General features: G+C 41.7%; 1 protein-coding gene across 4 annotated transcripts in view; it reads right to left on the bottom strand.

Moving 5' to 3' along the window:
- Positions 1-15067, bottom strand: part of DYM (dymeclin) — a 168102-nt gene extending 153035 nt beyond the window's left edge. Inside the window, exon 1 of one of the 4 annotated variants that reach the window (XM_079994828.1) lies at positions 14769-15067. The gene's annotated coding sequence lies outside the window, so the exon portion shown is untranslated. The remainder of the gene's footprint in view (positions 1-14768) is intronic. The other 3 variants (XM_079994831.1, XM_079994829.1, XM_079994830.1) reach the window with 3 other exon arrangements.
- Between the last annotated feature and the right edge of the window lie 1494 nt (positions 15068-16561).

Raw genomic sequence — 16561 nt, 5'->3', positions numbered from 1 at the left:
TTCAAGCAGAAGTGACAAGATTTCCTATTTTGCTCACTCATATGGCATATTTACACATAGAGAATCAGTCCTCATGGAACACACCTAATCCAGTAAGTTACTAGGAAGTTAATTAGTAACCCTTTCTTACTCACTAATGCATCCTGTTTCATGGCAATTTAATAACTAATGCAAACATCACCATCAAGCCACTGTTATGCAGGTGTCAAAGAATTTTCTCTCAGTGGTAGGAAGGCACACTAAAAGATCTGAAAGTTATTAATGGCAATAATTAATTCCCTCCCCCATATTACCCTCTACTTACTTATATTTCACTACTTACTTATATTTCACTGTCTAAAGTTGCAGTCCCTTACGCTGTGCCCATTGGTGCCAGAATATCCCCAGACAATTGTGCCGCTGCTGCATTTTTGTTCTGTTTTTTAATCCTGGCAAGGCTTGCTTCAAAATAAAGTACAGTGGTACCTTGCAAGTCGAACGGAATCCGTTCCAGAAGTCCGTTCAGCTTCCAAAATGTTCAGAAGCTGCGGAAGCTGCATCGGACGTTCGGCTTCCAAAGAATGTTTGCACTCACTTCTGGGTTTGCAGCATTCGGGAGCCAAAACGTTCGACTCACAAGGCGTTCAGGATCCAAGGTACGACTGTACTTGCCAGCAGCTGCCCACCATCTTTATTTTCCCAGAATGTGAACCCAGAAGGTCAAATTGTTACATTTACTATATAAAGCCCATAACAGCTTGGAACCAGGTTATTTGTGGGATCATCTTGCCCAATATATGCCCACACAACCACTTTGATGTACAGAACTGAAACTGTTATGGATGCCACATAATACTCATTTCACACTTGTAATAATTTGTTTTAGAATGCTAGCACTTACACTTTGGTACTCCTTGGCTACTAACACCAGGCAAGCACTTTCACTCTACTCTTTTTTAGCACATCCTTAAAATATTTTTGTTCTAACAAACCCATCCAGACATATAGAAGTTATGTGTGCTTTATTTCTTTTCAGCAATTATTGATTTTAATTGCCTTTCAAAAAAACCGAAAAATTGTTTTTAACTGTGAGCCAGAGGGCCATAGAGTCTTCGTTAAACTACTCAGCTAGGGGGCAGGAAGTCTCTGCAGGCAATTTCAGCTGGAGCAATGTATTGCCAGCTCAAAATGTCTGAAAACGCTCTCACGATCTGGACGCCACACAAGTTTATGACAATTTACCAATATATTGTCCAGCTCTAGAAACAGGTAATCAAGCCTTTATTCCCTCCCAGTCTACCCGTGAACTTAATGTGTGAGGAGGTCTAAGCTCAGTGCTCCAGCCACATGGCTTTTGCAAGCCTCTCTCACATTCCTACAGCAATAATTTAGGAACTTTTACCACTCTAGAACTAAGCTAGGTTTTACTGCCTGTGCAGCTTTTGTGAGTGATATATGGAAAAACACAGGAATCTCACTACTGGCTTGCCAACAGTACATGTGAAAAGAATATAGGAATATTAATAGCCCACAAGCTTAACATGAGTGCAGCAGCAAAAAAAAAAAAAAGGTAACACTATTCTAGGTTGCATAAACAGAAAGTTTTCAGGTCAATGAAGTCATAGTACCGCTCCAGTCTGCCTTGATCACACCACACCTAGAATAATGTTTCCAGTTCTGTACACCACAATTTAAGAAGGATATTGACAAAGTGGAACATGTGCAGAGGAGGGCAGCCAAGATGATCTAGGGTTTGGAAACTAAGCCTTATAAGGAATGGTTGAAGGAGCTGGGTATGTTTAGCCTAGAAAATAAATATCTTCAAATATCTAAAGGACTGTCCCATGGAATAGGAAGCAAGCTTGTTTTCTCCTGCTTGGGAAGCTTTAAGTCACAAGAAAGGAGATTCCATCAGGAATAACTTTCTGAAGGCAAGAGCTATTTGACAGTGGGGAAGAGGGAAAGTCTGGAAGGAACTTTTAAAGGGAGAAATTGTGAAACTTACTTAGAATTTATTTAAAGACAATTATGATAAATGTTGGACAGAGGTAAAGAAAGATCTAGAAATATGGTCGAATCTGAAGCTTTCCTTGTTAGGCCAGATTGCTGTGATCAAAATGAATGTATTGCCTAGAATGTTATTTTTGTTTCAGACATTACAAATTGTGGATAAACTAGATTGTTTCAAGAAGTGGCAGAAAGATATATCTAAATTTATCTGGCAGGGCAAAAAGCCCAGAATAAAATTTAAGATACTTACTGATGCAAAAGAAAGAGGGGGTTTTGCCCTGCCGGATTTGAGACTGTACTATGAATCGGCAGCTTTCTGCTGGTTGAAAGAGTGGCTACTTCTTGAGAATGCAGATATTCTGGACTTGGAAGGATTTGATAATAGGTTTGGCTGGCATGCATATTTATGGTATGACAAGGTTAAAGTTCACAAGGGTTTTAAAAACCATATTGTTAGGAAAGCATTATATAATGTTTGGATTCGATACAAGGATTTGTTGGAAAATAAAACTCCTAGGTGGCTATCACCTATGGAGGCTAAGGAGGTGAAGAAACTTAACATGGAATCCAAATGGCCAAAATATTCTGAAATTTTAGAACAAGAAAGCGGTGAGTTTAAACTACAGAGTTTTGAGAAATTAAAGCCCAAGGTACGAGATTGGCTTCATTACTACCAAATAATGGAAACATTTAAACAAGACAGGAAAATTGGCTTCCAGGTGGAGAAATCAAAATTGGAAACAGAATTGTTAGAACCCAATACTAAGAATGTATCAAGAATGTATAATCTGTTGCTGAAGTGGAATACAATAGATGAGACAGTTAAATCCGCCATGATTAAATGGGCACAGGACATTGGTCATGACATTATGTTTGCTGACTGGGAACAGTTATGGACCACCGGTATTAAATTCACGGCAAGTAATGCCTTAAGAGAAAATATTATGAAAATGATTTATAGGTGGTACATGACCCCAGTCAAGCTTGCGAAGATTTATCATCTGCCCAATAATAAATGCTGGAAATGTAATGAGACTGAAGGTACCATCTTTCACCTTTGGTGGACCTGCCCAAAGATTAAAGCCTTTTGGGAAATGATCTATAATGAAATTAAGAAGGTACTCAAATGTACCTTTCACAAGAAACCAGAGGCATTTCTCTTGGGCATGGTCGGCCAATTGGTGTCAAGGAAGGATAGGACTTTTTTTATGTACGCCACTACAGCAGCAAGGATCCTTCTAGCAAAGTATTGGAAGACACAAGAACTCCCCACACTGGAAGAATGGCAGACGAAAGTGATTGACTTTATGGGATTGGCAGAAATGACTGGCAGAATCCGTGACCAAGAGAAAGAGACGGTGGAGGAAGACTGGAAGAAGTTCAAAGCTTATCTTAAGAACTGTTACAATATTGATGAGTGCTAAAATGTCAAGGGAAAGGAAGATACAGAATTGCAGCGGAAATTGTTTGTTGAAATAAGATGAAATTGAGAAAGATAATAAGTTTTAATTAATTGGAGTAAAGGGTTGCTGAAAAATTGTAAAATATGGATGCAAAAAGGGTGAGGTATGGGGAAGTCCGAGAAAGAAGGCTTATGAAAATGAGGTTATGAAATTATATCTGTGTGTTTGTTTTTGTTTGTTGATGTGTGTATGTTGTTTTGTCTTAAAATTGGAAAAATAATAAAAATTTTATATATATATATATATATATAAAAGAAGGTTTTACAGCCTATATTTCCACACTTTAACTTGCTGCTTATTTTGTGATTTTAAATCTCTGCTGGAGTTCTCTCAATAAATAGTACTTGCCCGTAACTTGGATCTTGGCATCCAGGAATTTTCTTCTTTTTATATTTTTTCTTGAAACAACACTTCAAGAATTGTTAAGTCTATACAAACATTACATCCAAAAACTGCTATACTGGCTGCTGAGTGGCTACGATTGATGGCACTTGGGGTTTAAATGCTTGGCAGAAGTTGAACTTAACCCAGATTTCCTATTGGAGCAGCACACTTTCTGGATGCAATACCACTGAGACTCTAGAGTTTGGAAAATAAGAAAACTACATTTATTACAGAAAATACATGTTTGATAGGTCTTTCCTATCTAGCATATGCAAAAAGCCATGCTTGCTGTTTCATTTCAAGTATGTCTGTTCTGCAGAGAAGCATGGAGGAAGAAGGAGGGAAGGGAGGAAGGGAGGTCAGCTCAGCAACCCTAAGAGAATCAGTCTAACACTGAAGGAAGTTCAATGGGTCAACGAGTCAGCACCAGGATAGTGTAGGAAACTCGGTGGCCCCGCTCTATCTACACTTCTCATGCAGTTACAGCAGTCTACAGCATAAGTGGAGTTGAAACTGACATTTCCAACATTAACTGAAACTCAAACCTAATGTTTTGCAACACACTATTCCGCAACCAAATGATTGCCTAAAGTCTGCCACAAATGCTTACAGTTTTAATGCAAGTCTTCTGCAAAGACAATGTTGCTTGGGTATGGTGGCTGCCCATCCACTTCTACATTACAAAGTACAGTGGTGCCTCGCAAGACGAAAAGAATCCGTTCCGTGAGTCTCTTCGTCTAGCGGTTTTTTCGTCTTGCGAAGCAAGCTCATTGATGGCTTAGCGGCTTAGCGCTATTAGCGGTTTAGCGGCTTTTAGCGGCTTAGCGGATAAGCGGCTTAGAAAAGGGGGGGGGAGGAAAAAAACCCGCAGGAACTCGCAAGACATTTTCGTCTTGCGAAGCAAGCCCATAGGAAATTTGTTTTGCGAAGCACCTCCAAAACAGAAAACTCTTTCGTCTAGCGAGTTTTCCGTCTTGCGAGGCATTTGTCTTGCGGGGCACCACTGTATATTTACAGTAATTTAAATTCCCTATTAATTCATTTAAGTTCACCCTGCCATATGCATCACTACCTATTTTAAATTACCATGAACCAGTACCACATTTTTGCAAGTTTGCAAAGTGTAGCAATTGTCACAGAATACTATGGCATGATGTTAGAATACATTTTATCTGAAATTTTAATCCAGGGTGGTGCCTTTGCTGTTGCTTTTGTTTGTTTGTTTAATGTTTAGCTTCTATGTAAGGTCTACTTGGATATTCTGAGATTTCATTATTTTGATGCTGCACTAGAGTAGCAAAAATGTTCAAGCCAGATGCCTTCATTTTATGCATCTCCATTGACTGACAAACTATCCTGTTTTCCTACACCTTAGGAATTCACCTACATATACATCTTTAAATTCAGGTTTCTGCACTGCTTTATGAGCTACCCTAAAAGTTAATCATTATGACATAGCAGGAAAAAGTCATGAGTAGAAAGGGATCATTGCCATGTAAAACTCTTAACAATATCACTTTGACTTTCAGCCATACAAGTTAGAAAGCTGCCCATCCTATTTGCTTTCTGCTCACTGTCAGGGCATAAGCTAGGAAGACAAGTTACAACAAATGGTAAACTTCCAAATCCATAGTCAAAAATCATTAAAGTCAAACTTGAGCAAATCCACCATGACATGCCCTGTGGCTGCTACTACTTTTCCAGAATACCTATTAAATATTTTGGCACATGCACACAGACATACAATATCCCAGTTATATGGATCCTTTTGCTTTTGATATGTTTATGACTTGACAGGAAAATACTGATCATCATGATGAGACGGATGCACAAGGAGGGAGGGTTTCTACATTGCAAGGTCTTCTGGGAAGAGGGGCACATGTACCTGTGGTATACCTATCACACAGGATCAGGCCATCCATTTTCAGGATGCAGGCAGCTTTCACCTTCCTATGAAGTTGCCTTGCATGCTCCATTTAAATTTGTTCTATCTATTCTGGTAGACTCTGCTAGACTGGTAGAGTCTCTCCTAAGACTCGTGCACAGGTCATTTCTGACCCTGCTGAAATTCTTTGCACTGGAGATGGGACTGAAGCAAGGGACCTCTGCATACAAAGCCCATGCTCCAGCACTGAATTATAGAATCATAGAATTGTAGAGTTGGAAGGGACCCTGAGGATCATCTAGTCCAACCTCCTGCAATACAGGAATATGCAGCTGTCCCACATGGGAATTGAACCTGCAACCTTGGTATGAGTTCTCAGCACCACGCTCTAACCAGCTATTGTGGACCCTCATGCAACAGTGCCCCCACTCCCAAATGTAGTACTTTGCTTGCCTCTCCCCCATGGTGGGGAATGGGAAGAAACTAAGGGGTGCACTCAAGACACACCACTGGAGTTATGGGGCTAAACTGGCTCCAGGTCACTACCAACAAAGCCTACTCTTTAACACATAACTCAATGCTAGGTTCTGCTTCTTGATAATATTACAGGGCAATCCTATACATGATTGCTCAGCAGAAAGTCCCACTGAGTTCAATGAGACTTAGAACTAATCTATACAGTACTGGTGAGTTACAGTGGAACCTCTACTTACGGATGTAATCAGTTCCGGAGGTCCATCCATAAGTCGATCTGGGTTGCTGGCAGAAGCACCGTTGTGCACAGGTGCATTCGGTGGCAGTGTGCTTCTGCGCATGTGCAGACGGTGGCAACCACTTCTGCACGTGCGCAAATGGCAGAAGACACTTCTGCACTTGCGTGAATCGTGGCAAACCCGATATTTACTTCCGGATTTGCCGCGGTTGCAACTTGGATCAGGCCCAAGTAGACGCGGTCATAAGTAGAGGTTCTACTGTAGAACATTATAAATACATTATAAAAAAATGTGACACTGGGGGCGCTGTACAGCAGTAAACGGGAAATTGCACTGTGAGCTATATAACTTTTCTTCTTATCATTTTTTTTATATCAGTGTAGATCCAGCCTTCCTCCCCAGTATTAAATAGGACTGCTCTCTTAAGAGTATGACAGAAGATTTGAGAACTGTATTGTACATATCTCTAGATAATATTCAGCTTGACTTGATCACCTAACATCAGAAACACCCTGAAGTGTTTTCACCAGACATACATCTCTGACTAAGCAGACCTGAAGAACTTAAGTGGTGTTATATAGAGAACAGCTGAAGAAATACTACAAAATACACTTATTTGTAAACCAGACTGAGCAACAGGGGGCCTGGCAGTAGAAAGGAACACAAAAATAATGACATCTGCCATGTAAAAAAAGGATTTTAAGGGAAATCAGGCAACAGATGCTCATAGAACAACCACTTCCAAAATGCTATTCTACTTTGTCCTATCAACTGTAATTGTGCAAGGTATTTCTCAGTATCTGTCCAATGTCTATTACTCTGCCTTCCTTCTTGCAAGGACCTTCAGGTGGCATGAACAGGGATCCCTCCCCACCCCACATTTTATCTTCTCAACAAGGTTTGGTGTAGAGAAACGAGGATACAAACTGAGTCTAGGCTGCCCAGTGAAGTTTCAAGGCCTCCTGCGGATAGCTCAGTTGGTTACAGCATGGTGCTGATAACACCAAGGTTGCAGGTTTGATCGCCATGTGGGACAGCTGCCTATTCCTGCATTGCAGGGGATCGGACTAGATGATCCTCAGGGTACCTTCCAACTCTACAATTCTATGATTCACGCCATAATAAATTTGTTAGTCTTTAAAGTGCCACAAGGTTCTTTGTTCTTTTTGCTGCAACAAACTAAGACAGCTACCTTACTAGAAATTGCTTATAAGGACTGTTAAGATTCTGGCGGTGAGAAAATAAGATTGCATGCTGTTCCTGAATAAAACATATGGAAGAAAGTAGGACACAGAAGCAACACAACTGTCCACCTCCTTTCCTTTGGAGTGTTATCTCTTCAGTATGGAAAGCAAACTGTTGTATCCACAAATTTTTCAGCGTAATTTGGCTGGAAAGCAGCTTAAAGGCAAGTGCAGTATCCCTGGAAACGAAGGTAGATATGGTTCTCAGACTGATATATGGCGGCCTTTGCCAGTTACTTGAGCCCTCAAATTTTATCTGCAGCAAGTAGGATTGCGCCTTTAGGATTGTATACCTACACTTGCTACCCTCACCACAGGTAGAAAAAAATAAGGGCACTGAGAGATCCCACATTCCGATAAATACAGTGGTACCTCAGGTTAAGAACTTAATTTGTTCCAGAGGTCCGTTTGTAACCTGAAACTGTTCTTAACCTGAGGTACCACTTTAGCTAATGGGGCCTCCACTGCTGCCGCGCCACCGTTGTGTGATTTCTGTTCTCATCCTGAAGCAAAGTTCTTAACCCGAGGTACTATTTCTTGGTTAGCAGAGTCTGTAACCCGAAGCGTCTGTAACCCGAGGTACCACTGTACAGGGATTCCATGGTTTAGTTTACAACTTTGACACATAATAAGGGGAACAAGGGAGGATGTTGCCCTAAGGAGAAGCACACATGAACAGGCCCTAAAATTCTGGAAATAAGTACTGTACTGGGCAAAAGCAACCTGACACATTCCAAGCTTGTGGGATTCTCAGACTTAACATACATTTTACCTTTGGGTTATGAGTGTGAATGCTGCTGCTGCTTATGAGGATTTCATTCTAAGCATCTTTTATTTACTACCCTTTTTTCTTGAGCCCTGAATACCAAAGTTAAAAAATATAATTTGTCAAGCAATGCAAAGCAAATAAAACCATTACGCCAACACTACAAAGCAGATGCAACACTTTTGCTCCCAAGTGCATAAAGGAATAGTGAAGTCAAATAGTTTCTGATTCCTCCAGTAGCAAGTCTGCAGGAATGGAACAAGTTAAGCAATTAGAAGACCATCACAGACTCAGAGAGTCAAGCTCACTGTAGCATATATAGCCCTAGAGGAAAAGGCAATACACACCATCAAATCTTCTCTGCCGAATTAAAAAACTATGAAGAGTACCTCAGGATACAAAAATGCAGAAACTGTAAAGCCTTTCACAGTGGTATACACATCTTACCAGCTGGCCTTCGGCAATAAACTGTTAGTTCTGCTATCTGGAATTGAGCTAGCAAGATAACCTATTAAGAGCACCGTGAGCGACAATGGAAATATAAGCTACCAAGTTACTGGGAGCCTGAACAGAAATTGTGAATTACGTAGTCATATTACCATAGTGCTACAGGACACCATATACACAGTATGCCTCCATAATGAGCAAGTGTATACTTTGAGTATTTTATGGACTAGTACAGGATACAAGTATCCAGCAAGTTTATACAAACTGTTCAGGAAAGGTGTATTTAAGATGCATTAAACTGTTTCCTTTCCCTGCTGAGAATGTGTACAATAAATTAATCTGGATGTAGAAAAGAACTGGAAATAGATGTCACTATCTGCTCAGTCACATTGCTAGTAAACTACAAAACTAGAAAAGGCACAAAAAAGACTACAGTACTCAGAAACATTATGAAGCACTCTCAAACTGAAAATGGTTCTTTATGATCTTATTCTCCAGAAAGAGATTTACTCTAAGGAAAAAAAGAAAGTTGCAAGACAGCCACCTTACCAGGATATCTTATGTCCAGGTGTGTTTTGCTACTGGGACGGGTCCAATTGCGACCACATGGGCATTTCTGGATGCCAGGTTGGCACCTGACATCTCCATCTGGCTGGCCCCATCAGCTTTCTTAAGCAGTTAAGCAGAAGGGCTTATTTATTGCATTTATACCCCACCGTTTCCTCCAATGGGTACATGGTTCACCCGCCTCACCAGTTAATCCCTACAACGGCCCTGTGAGGTAGGTTAAGAGGCTGTGACTGACTGTCACCCAGTGAGCTTCATGACAAGAGTACGGATTTGAACCCTGATCTCCCAGTTCCTATCTGACACACTAACCACTACACCACACTGGCTTCCTAGACTTCTTCTACTATGGGGCAGCTATATAAATTAACTAGTTAAACAAATATGGGGGAAGCAAAATGCCACTTGGAGAAAGATCTGAAATCTTTTCCTTGAAGCTTTCATTTGTTTTAATCCTGGATTGTTTTATTTGATGTTCTAATGTGTTGTAAACCACTTTGAGATGTTTTTTCTTTAAAATATATACTGGGTAAGTATAGAAATGAAAATGAATAATGATAATTTAAAAATGTCATTGCGAAAAATATAAAGGTGCATAGACTTACTGTTGCGGCGACTGTAACTTAAGTTTAAGATGCCATTTGCTGATTAGCTTACATATCTGAGTTTCTAACACTGCTTAAGTCTCTGAGGAAACACTGTGGGGACTAGCACTGGTATAGTAAACATTCTGAAAGAAGCAAATGCAAGCTCAAGTGCAAAATCTCAGAATAAGCACCCACAAGGAAGGAAAGACTGAGGCAAATAAAACAGTAGGCCAGTTTAGATGCTCCTTACTCAGTGTTCAAGCTGCGTACAATGACCATTCCATATGCACAACTCACAATGTGTTCACGGTCTACAAAGCACTGAAACCTCAAATCCAGTAACAACTGTATCACCATAACTGGAACTTCTCTACTGTGGTGGTGCTGAAAATGAAAGCCAGGGATTCAAGAACTTTGTATAGAATGGTCATAGTTTCTCTCTCATAATTTACCATGTTTACAAAATGCCCTTCCTCCCGGAAACTCAGGGAAATATATATGGTGGAATATTTTGCACACTTTCTCACAACTGTCCTAGTAAGTAGGTGGTGTTGAGAGACTAAGTCTGGCCCAAGGTCAAGAACCTAAGCTCCACAACCAAACAGTTGCTGCAAACGTGTCTTGCAGTCTCTTCTTCTGTCATATCAATCACACTATAGACAACCGAACTTTAACATGAACAGTGCTCTAGAACAGTGTTTCTCAACCTGTGGTCCCCCAGATGTTGTTGGACGACAACTCCCATCATTCCTAGCCAGCATGAGCAGTGGTCAGGGATGATGGTAGTTGTAGTCCAACAACATCTGGGGACCCACAGGGTGAGGACCGCTGCTCTAGAACACCACTCTGAATCCATTCACTTTTAGAGTCACAGTAAGTAACGGTCTGTTCTTATCAGTATGATGGCTCTGTAAGGTTATCTGGAACAGAAGCTGTAAAATAAGATAGCTGGAACACAGGTCACAACTCAAGCAGACCATGGAAGAGATGTATTTTATTCAGGCAAGGAAATACTAAGGAGTGTTGTTATGTGATTAGCACTTCTACACCCATTGCCCTTCACATCAACATACCTAGGTGAAAATAGAATAACCTGAAATGTTACAATATTTTTAGACATGGTCTAAACCTAATCATGGTTAAACTTCATGCTGGTAGCAATGTTAACTGCAGTTAAGCAAACCTTTCTACAACTAGGATTGGAAACTAGGTTTTGCACACCCATGTCTAAAGAACACAATGTCATGAAGGTCTATTTTCATCTGCAAGTGGGATGCGTGAGAGAAATTATCATAAATCAAGATTATGAACCCAATAGCAGTTATTCTATTTTAGGAGTTGTTATACCAGCCTCCATCTCCAGACTGATGCTTTTCCATTTAACTGCATGTTGTGATGAGGAAGCAGCATTTGAAAAACTGTCAAACCTCATCATATTTGGCACCAGAACACCTCAATAAGGTTTTCCCCTAGGTCCACACTCCCTAACTTACTCAGACTCCAGATTTAGCAATGAACCAACTATCATTGATACCATTTAATTTATTTCTTCCAAAAGAAAGCAGTTTGCTATCAGCCCCATTTTCTCTGCCTCATAAACGTTTCTACAATTATGCTAGATCACAGTACCATGTCCTGCAGGCATAATCAAGGATACACCCAAGGTATGGTCAGAAGGTACCTGAAGGAGATACCTTGCTGAAGCAAAACAGGTCTCTATCTGGACGGTTAAGTCCAGTCAAATGTGACTATGGAGTGCGGCACTCATTTCACTTTCAGACCGAGGGAGCCAGCATGTGGCCAGCTGTCCGAGTCATGTGGCCAGCATGACTAAACCGCTTCAGGCACAACAGAACACTGTGACGGAAGCCAGAGCACACGGAAACGCCATTTACCTTCCTGACACAGCGGTACCTGGTGTGCTTTTGAACTGCTAGGTCTGCAGTTTAGCTAGTGTCTGGATGGGCAACCACCTAAGAACACCATTTATGCTTGCCCTTCACGATGAAAGAAATGAGGTACACAGTGGTACCTTGGGTTACATACGCTTCAGGTTACAGACTCCGCTAACCCAGAAATAGTACCTCGGGTTAAGAACTTTGCTTCAGGATGAGAACAGAAATTGTGCTCCGGCGGCGCGGCAGCAGCAGGAGGCCCCATTAGTTAAAGTGGTGCTTCAGGTTAAGAAGAGTTTCAGGTTAAGAAGGGACCTTTGGAACAAATTAAGTACTTAATCCAAGGTACCACTGTACTTTAAAAAAGCAAACCAACCCACTGCACTCCCTATTAATTAACCCACCACTCACCTTGCTCATATACATGTTAAAGCTGACAAAGGGATTTTTTTTTTAATGCTCTATCTACCCAGATGGTCAGCGGATAGATCAACAGCAGTTAGTAGCAGTCTATTTAACCACCTTGTTATATTTACAGTGGTGCCCCGCAAGACGAATGCCTCGCAAGACGGAAAACTCGCTAGACGAAAGAGTTTTCCGTTTTGGAGGTGCTTCGCAAAATGAATTTCCTATGGGTTTGCTTTGCAAGACGAAAATGTCTTGCGAGTTCCTGTGGGGTTCCCCCCCCCCCCTTTTTCTAAGCCACTAAGCCGCTTATCCACTAAGACGATAAGCTGCTAAAAGCCGCTAAACCACTAATAGCGCTAATCCGCTAAGCCGTCAATGGGCTTGCTTCGCAAGACGAAAAAACCGCTAGACGAAGAGACTCGCGGAACGGATTCTTTTCGTCTTACGAGGCACCACTGTACAATAAGAATGGCTACAAAAGCAGATACTTCTTCTTTCTAAAGCAAAGAATCATACAAGAGAAGCCTACAAAACTAAGGGGGTATTTTAGATTAACACAGGACACAAGCCGGTGCACATTTACCCAAGAGCTAGACTCGCTTAACACTGGAGGACCTCACTCCTGAGTAAGCCTGCATAAGACTATCAGTGTGTGAGAGAAACATGCTGTGTGCACTATATAAAGTGGGAGGAGGTATATCTGTGTGTGCAGGGGAAACTTATCCAGTTCCCCTTCTTGAGTTGGGTATTCCCTAGCCATCACCGCCATCAGAAGTTCTGGGATAGCTTAGTTGGTAGAGCATGAGACTCTTAATCTCAGGGCCGTGGGTTCAAAATATTCCCACATTGCAGGGGGCTTGGACTTAGATGATCCTAGTGGTAACTTCCAACTCTACAATTCTATGATTCCTCAGCACCAATCCATAGAAATTGTAGACAGGGACAGGCTTTGGTCTTTCAAATTTCAGCAGCGTCCTGTGAGAGTCAAAAAACTCAGCATCCCCCTGCCTCTCAATTCACTATGTCATAGCAGCGCCCACTAGGCTCAGCACTCTGTGCAACGGCGGAACCAGTCACGCTGCCCTAAATCCACATCTGTTGTAGAGTTGTGAGGGACCACAAGTGTCATCTAGTCCAACCCCCTTCAGCACAGGAATATTTTGCCCAACATGGGGTTTGATCCACAATCCTGAGATTCAGAGCGACAGAGCCCCGTGCTTTATTGACCAAGCTATCACTTAAAACAACAGCCTTCTTTAGGCACGCAGCTGCAGGCATGTTTCCAACCTTTAAACGTCGAATGCCCTTAATTGCTCATTTTCAACTGTGCATTTCTTCTTCTTTAAATTACTGGTAGCTTTAACACTTCCTGTAGAGAGCCATATTTCCCAATGTGGGGCAGTTTGATGGGGGGGGGTGGTAATTCGAGAATGACTTATTATCAGTTAATGGCTTCTTAGGCTTCCTCCACGTGAATAGGAGTTCACTTTTTGAATAATAAGAATGTATGTCACAGTGGAGGGGGCATCAGGGCCGGATTTAGATTTGATGAGGCCCTCAGCTACTGAAGGTAATGGGGCCCTTTATATGTCCAGCTGTCCTTTGTCAGCAACAAATTGTCGCTGTTTTGTGTGTTGAATATATGCTATATGGTAATTTATGGACTTAATAGGTATCTAAAGCCATTTGCATATAACAAAATATGTATTTTATCAAAGTAATTGTTGAACTGAAATACAATTAAGAAGTATATTAACAGTGAAAGGCAATTAAGAAGTATATTAATAATGAAATAATTATTAAGCTCTAACTTAAAATGATTTTTTATTCATAACAAACTTTATAATGAAATGATTTTAGAATGTTGTGTCATTTTACTGTTGTTAACCTCTCTGAACCTGGCTTTGGCTGGGGAGTGCAGGATATAAATAAAATGTTATTATTATTTTATTAATAATGCAAACACATTGGCATTTGGCAATAGCAAAAGTTCCTTTAGAAACACCTTTTTCCCCCCGTTAATTTTTTCTGGGGCCCTCAAGAGTGTGGGGGCCTAAGCTACAGCTTGTTTTAGCTTATATGTAAATTTGGCACTGGGGGTGGGGATCAGGATTTTAGAGATGCTTAGGTGGGGTACAGCCCCCCCCCAAAGATTGGGATCCACTGTAGAGGCAAATGTCTATCTATATAGCAGTATATAACTATATCAATAAGCCACCTCTCTCCCCTCCCCCCCCCGACCCCTCGTGCCCCCAAACTCACCTGACCTCCCCCCACCAACTGTCATGGCTACAAAAAGGGGCCCCTCCCCTCATCCCTGCGACACACGAAGGGCCTCAGAGAGGGGATGCTAAGCAGGGAAGCCCTGCATGAAGCTGAGGAAGGAGGAGGAGGAGGCGGCGGCGACGACGGCGACTCACCCGGCTCCGAGAAAGGGGGAGTGCGGGGACGGAAACTGACGCTCCCCTCCGGCGCCCCGCGGGATTCTCCTCAGGGACGCTTTTGCTTGCGCGTCTCCGCGGCTCGCTCGCGTGAGGGGGGGGGAGAGAGAGAGAGAAAGCGCGGCCCCGCCTCTTCTACATTTGTGGGAGGGGGCGGGCTACGTACGCAGTCGGGCGCGCGCCCGCCCGCCCGCGAGCGAACCTTTCAGTCAGTCAGCCGCTCGGAACTCAAACCGCCTCCATCTTTCCACGTCGTCGCAGCCGTCGCCTTAGAGAAGCGGGGGGGGAGGAGACGGAATCGGTCACGTGCGCTTGCCACGCCTCTCCCAGAGTTCCGCCCCGCCCGCTTCGTTTGGCAAAGAAGCGAAAGAGGGCTTGGAGGCGACCGAAGTGTATGCTGGGAGATGTAGTCCCACCCCTAAGTAGGAGTCTACGCAGGCGACTCTAGGAAGGGGATGTTGCGGCCGCCACCTAGGCTTTGGAACTCCCTGCCTCTTGATACATCAAGCAGGCACTTCCGCTGTTTTGTTTTGAGAGCCTGCTGAAGGCGTGCTTGTTTGCTTAGAAATGCTGGTGTGAATTTTAATCCGTTTCAGTATTTTTTACAATTTGTCAGGCTTTAGCGTATTGTTTCCCCGCCCCCGTTTTTATCTTTTTGTAAGCCGCTTTGATGGTCGTTGCTTTTTACAATAAAGAAGCGTATAAATGTTGTTAATAATAAAATAAAATATTTATTTATACCTTACCTTTTCCCTGATGGGAAATATACTGCCACAATGATGCCACCCCTATGCCATTTCTTCCTGGTTTTTTGTACGCTGCCAGATGTTTGGGTTGCTGTTAAGTAGCAATCTGATGGTTTCTATTCATTTTCTTGAATAATTGTTTTTATGTGAGCTTCTATATTTGTATGATTCTTGAGTGACTCCTTGGTGGCAGTGGGGTGCAGTGGCTTTTATCCTGGATTTTTCATGTACAATATATTCAAATACTGTAAACATCATAGTGAGATTTACTTTCAGGAAAAGATGTAGTAGGATGGGCTTCTAAGTGCACTGCAGACAATCCTAGCTTTGGAGAGTAGGTTCTTCTGCACCGGAGTCTGAAAGGCCTGAATTTACCGTAAGTGTCAAGATAGATCACAGGCCTTATTAAGTGTAGTACTTTGTTCTGAGCTTCAACATACTTAATAATTCTGTGCCTTTTACCCTGCATCTTACAGTTTTATCAAGTTTCCATTAATTCAAATGGCTACATTAAGGGAAAATTAAATTAAACCAAGGCATGAATAATTCTGCCCTCCTTTTTTATGAGATAATCAAAATAGCCTCTGGGTGGAAACAGAACTATTCTAATATTAAAGTAGTCAAATTTTAATCGTATGCAAATGTATGCAAAAAGGAAAGAAAAACAGCAGCTGCGGTTTGTGAAGAACGTGCTACTGCTGCTACCAGTTTGTAACAAAATGTTGACAATGGGCCAAGTCTACACAAAAAAGGCAATTGCATCAACTAGACTTAATTAAAAACTATACTCCCAATATTACTTCTCATGCCAGTCCTGTCATAAAAGGATGCATATGTCCACACTGTCACCCATCTCTGAAGTTGAGAATACTAATCAACAAATTCTGAGATTCTTGCTTATGAGCAAAGGTTAGTTTCATGATGGTAGTTTCAGTAACTGATCCTAAACATAGTATTAATACTATTGCTAGTTATGAATCTTTTCCTATGAAACATTTCACAATACAGTCAAACCTCGGTTGCTGA

The sequence above is a fragment of the Podarcis cretensis genome, assembly GCF_951804945.1.
Source record: "Podarcis cretensis genome assembly, chromosome: 11".
Taxonomy (NCBI): Eukaryota; Metazoa; Chordata; class Lepidosauria; order Squamata; family Lacertidae; genus Podarcis; species Podarcis cretensis.
This window is presented reverse-complemented; position numbering and strand designations above follow the sequence as displayed.